The 5,607-nt window shown below is 37.0% G+C and overlaps 1 pseudogene; it reads left to right on the top strand.

Moving 5' to 3' along the window:
* The first annotated feature begins 2,019 nt into the window (after positions 1-2,019).
* On the top strand, positions 2,020-3,110 carry LOC138434658 (casein kinase I pseudogene; annotated as a pseudogene).
* Positions 3,111-5,607: the final 2,497 nt, after the last annotated feature.

The following is a 5,607-nucleotide window of genomic DNA, read 5'->3' as shown; positions in this document are numbered from 1 at the left end:
TGACAAATAGATTTAGGGGGCTAGATCTGATAGACAGAGTACCTGATGAACTATGGATGTAGGTTCCTGACATTGTACAGGAGATAGGAATCAAGACAATTCCCAAGAAAAAGAAATGTAAAAAAGCAAAATAGCTGTCTGAGGAGGCCTTACAAATAGCTGTGAAAAGAAGAGAAGTGAAAAGCAAAGGAGAAAAGGAAAGATATATCCATTTGAATGCAGAGTTCCAAAGAATAGCAAGGAGAGATAAGAAAGCCTTCCTCAGCAATCAATGCAAAGAAATAGGGGAAACAACAGAATGGGAAAGACTTGAGATCTCTTCAAGAAAATTAGAGATACCAAGGGAACATTTCATGCACAGATGGGCTTGATAAAGGACAGAAATGGTATGGACGTAACAGAAGCAGAAGATATTAAGAAGTGGTGGCAAGAATACATAGAAGAACTGTAAAAAAAGATCTTCATGACCCAGATAATCAAGAAGATGTGATCACTCACCTAGAGCCAGACATCCTGGAATGTGAAGTTAAGTGGGCCATAGGAAGCATCACTACGAACAAAGCTAGTGGAGGTGATGGAATTCCAGTGGAGCTATTTCAAATCCTGAAAGATGATACTGTGAAAGTGCTGCAGTCAATATGTCAGCAAATTTGGAAAACTCAGCAGTGGCCACAGGACTGGAAAAGGTCAGTTTTCATTTCAATCCCAAAGAAAGCTCAAACTACCACACAATTGCACTCATCTCACATGCTAGTAAAGTAATGCTCAAAATTCTCCGAGCCATGCTTCAGCAATACATGAACCGTGAACTTCCTGATGTTCAAGCTGGTATTAGAAAAGGCAGAGGAACCAGAGATCAAATTGCCAACATCTGCTGGATCATGGAAAAAGCAAGAGAGTTCCAGAAAAACATCTATTTCTGCTTTATTGATTATGCCAAAGCCTTTGACTGTGTGGATCGCAATAAACTGGAAAATTCTGAAAGAGATTGGAATATCAGACCACCTGACCTGCTTCTTGAGAAACCTGTATACAGGTCAGGAAGCAACAGTTAGAACTGGACATGGAACAACAGACAGGTTCCAAACAAGGAAAATGAGTACATCAAGGCTGTATATTGTCACCCTGCTTATTTAGCTTATATGCAGAGCACATCATGAGAAATGCTGGGCTGGATGAAGCACAAGCTGGAATCAAGATTGCTGGGTGAAATATCAAAAACCTCAGATATGCAGATGACATCACCCTTATGGCAGAAAGTGAAGAAGCACAAAGTACCTCTTGATGAGAGTGAAAGAAGAGAGTGAAAAAGTTGGCTTAAAGCTCAACATTCAGAAAAATAAGATCATGGCATCTGGTCCCATCACTTCGTGGCAAATAGATGGAGAAACAGTGGAAACAGTGGCTGACTTTATTTTTCTGGGGTCCAAAATCACTGCTTATGGTGACTGCAGCCATGAAATTAAAAGACGCTTGCCCCTTGGTAGGAAAGTTACGCCCAACCTAGATAGCATATTAAAAAGCAGAGAGAAAAAAAAAAAAAGGAGAGACATTACTTTGTCAACAAAGGTCCATCTAATCAAGGCTATGGTTTTTCCAGTAGTCGTGTATGGATGTGAGAGTTGGACTATAAAGAAAGCTGAGCGCTGAAGAATTGATGCTTTTGAACTGTGGTGTTGGAGAAGGCTCTTGAGAGTCCCTTGGACTACAAGGAGATTCAACCAGTCCATCCTAAAGGATATTAGTCCTGGGCGTTCATTGGAAGGACTGAAGCTGAAACGCCAATATTTTGGCCACCTGATGCAGAGAGCTGACTCATTGGAAAAGACCCTGATGCTGGGAGAGATTGAGGGCAGGAGGAGAAGGGGATGACAGAGGATGAGATAGTTGGATGGGCATTACTGCCTCAATGGACATGGATTTGGGTGGACTCAGGGAGTGGTTGATGGACAGAAGGCCCCTGTTCATGGGGTCGCAAAGAGTCAGACACAACTGAGCAACTGAACTGAACTGAACTGAAAACCTGAGAACTGTTTAATAGGCTGGCCAGGAAACAAAACCCAGCAAGTTATTCATATTATAGATTTTTGTTTGGCAAAGGAATATGTTGATCCAGAGACAAAGAAACACATACCATACAAAAAACACAAGAGCCTTATAGGAACAGCTAGATATATGAGCATAAACACACATTTAGGGAAAGAACAAAGTAGAAGAGATGACTTAGAAGCTTTAGGTCACATGCTCATATATTTTCTGAGAGGCAGTCTTCCTTGGTAAGGTTTAAAAGCTGACACATTAAAAGAGAGATATCAGAAAATTGGAGATACAAAACGAGCCACACCAATAGAAGTGTAATGTGAAACTTTTCCAGAAGAAATGGCAATGTATCTTCGTTGTGTAAGAAGGCTAGATTTTTTTGAAAAACCAGATTATGACTACCTAAGAAAACTTTTTACTGACTTTTTTGATCAAAAAGGATATATGTTTGATTATGAATATGACTGGATTGGTAAATAGTTGCCTACTCTAGTGGGTGCATTCAGCAAGATTCTGCTCTGTATATCAAACAGAGCACATCCACACGGAGGTAAGACACAATCCAAAAGTCAGGTTTGCTGTCCTCTTAGGTATGTAATGTCTTAACTTATTTCTGTATTATTTGCTCACTGTTTATAAGTTTATTTTGTGTTTTATCATGCCCATACAGTTTTATATGTGCATGCCCTTGTTCATGTGTTCGCACACGTTTGTATACACACTTTTATATATATACATATATATATAATGATTGAAATACATATCCTTTTCTTCTATAAAACAGACTGTATATAGATATTAAGGATAAAAATGCACATATTTTCAATAGATAGGCTATTTTCCCTAATGTTCACATTAGATTTGTTTAATCATAAACCCTGATTAGTGGTGTTAGTATGAACTTTGAGGATATTGCTCTGTTAGAATGGAAGTGTTTGGATACCCTGTTGGAATGAATTGTAATAGTAGTTGTCCTTTCTAACTGCAGTCTAGTTTAGTGTAATAAATTATTTACTGAGTTCTGTTACTTGAAAGCTACTGCTCTCCACATTGCAGAAATGCAGAAGTAAGGAAAAACACATAACCTGTGGGAAATGACTTTGTAATGAGTGGTTAAGAGCTCACTGAGCCTCTGGAATCAATCAGACCTGGATATGGCAGGTTACTCATTCACTCAAAACCTCTGTTCTCATCTATAAAATAGAAATAATATATGTTAATTAGTAGCATATAGTAAGCTTTCATTAAGTCTCAACTCTTATGGCTGGTGTTCCTGTTATCATTATTACAATAAATTCACAGGCAACTACATAACTGCAGAATAAATTCTACCATGGGAGATACACTAATAAAGTGACATGAAGGATCATTGGAATGTGTAGGATCTATAAAGATTTTATGCAAAGGTGGTTTTTGAGATGAGCATGAAGAAAGAATGGAATTTTTAAAGGCAGGCTAAAGAATAAGAGAATTTTGGAGGGAGTGAGCATTAAAAATATATAAAGCAAAAGTTTAAAAATGTAGAATATGTTTGAGGGGAAGTAAGCAGTTGGTTTGGAGCAGAGAGCAGGTTCAAGACAAAATATAGAAGATTCATTGAAGAGTTTGTATTTCCTGGGTAAGATAAATTGGAAACTCTTGAATTTTTTAACAACATTTTCACTCTCCTCTTTTTTGTATAAAGAAACCTTACTGAATCCATTTTTGAAACAGAATTTTTGCTGTCACCTTGAATTAAACAGTATCTTTAGAGTTTTCAGTTATAACCCTTCTTGAAGAGGGGTAGTATGCTATCTTTTTTGTATCTCATCAGGGTTGCAGTGAGTGTTAAAAAAATAAAATCAAAGAAGAAACACAACTCACTAAAAATCATATTCAAATAAAATGCTACATTTAGGAAGTATTTATAATATTATGCTTTAAAGTATAGATAATTTTAAAAAGATTAGTTTTATAATTTGCCTTAGAAAAACTGGACAGTAAAGGGTCTTATACACAAATTACTTCAAGTATAAATTAAAAGCCATTGATAGCTTGAGTATTCTGATAAGATGCTGTATATTGAAAGAAATGGGAGAAGTGAAGACTTGAGGTATGTGTTTTATAAATCAGTTAATTTATCAAATGTATGTTGAACAAGACCAACCATTCATGTTCTGTTAAGATCTCCACTTGAGCTATGAGGTATCGTAATAAATGAAACTCTTCTTTTATTGTTGAATTAAATTATTCTTAAAATAAATTTAAATATTTTGAAGTTTAAAAATAAATAAATAAAAGCAGCAGAGCACATATACTAGGGTTTGCCAAAGAATCGCTCAGTAGTCTGAGAACTCACTTGAAATTTGCAGTCAAGAATTTAAAGGTGGTTTGGTTTTTCTCACAAGCCTAGATTAATTGAATGCATGTTTGGAACAACTGGACCATCAACCAGTACATAGAAGAGTGGAGGAACTGAATTCAAGGTGTTATTCAGAAGTGATTGAAATGATGAATATTTTGGTGAGGTTTTGTGGATGATAAAGAAAGTGGAATTGATGGCAAAACCAATACAATATTGTAAAGTAAAAAATAAATAAATAAATAAATAAAAGAAACAAGAGGGAAGGGGGGCAGGACACAAGATTTAAAAGAATTACACACACATGTACCCCAGTGTTCATTGCAGCAGTATTTACAATAGCCAGGACATGGAAGCAACATTTTGTAGCTCTCTATCTACAAATGGGTTAATAAAGAAGACATGGTACATATATGTAATGGAATATTACTCAGCCATGAAAAACAACGAATTTGAGTCAGCTGTAGTGAGATGGATGAAACTAGATCCTGTTATACAGAGTGAAGTAAGTCAAAAAGAGAAAAACAAATAGTGCATATTAGCACGTATATGTGGAATCTAGGAAAATGATATCAGTGAGCCTATTTGCAGGGAAGGAATTCAGATGATGTAGTAGAGAATGGACCGTGGACCCAGTTGGAGGAGGAGACAGTGGGACAAACAGAAAATAGAATCAACATATATACACTACCGCGTGTCAAATAGATAGCTGGTGAGAAGTTGCTATATAACACAGGGAGCCAAGCCTGGCACTCTGTGACGACCTAGAAGGGTGGGATGAGGGGAGGGAGGAAGGCTCGAGAAGGAGGGGACATATGATTGATTCATGTTGTTGTACGACAGAAACCAACACAACATTGTAAAGTGATTTTCCTCGAATTGAAAAATAAAATATAAAAGAATGACATAGCTTGAGGACACAACATAAACTGTTTAGAACCAAATAGGTGCAAGATGGCAGACCAGCTGACTTCCACTAGACCTTTAGCCTTAGAATAAGCTCAGCTTAATACAACAAACTAAATGGCACACCCACCAGTGACGTGACAGTTCTGAGGCCAAATATCAAGGATCAAAAAGCGGTCAGTGACCCAGTTCCTAGACACTCTTACCTCTTCCCCCAAATTGCTGGAATAACCACTGCACTCATCAGTCTATGAATTTATCCAACTCATATAAACTAACCACACCATATTTTGAGGTTGCTCTCACCTTCTGAGATAACC

Source organism: Ovis canadensis, chromosome 2 (genome assembly GCF_042477335.2).
Source record: "Ovis canadensis isolate MfBH-ARS-UI-01 breed Bighorn chromosome 2, ARS-UI_OviCan_v2, whole genome shotgun sequence".
Taxonomy (NCBI): Eukaryota; Metazoa; Chordata; class Mammalia; order Artiodactyla; family Bovidae; genus Ovis; species Ovis canadensis.
Note: the sequence above shows the minus strand (reverse complement) of the source record. Positions and strands in the feature narration are given on the sequence as shown.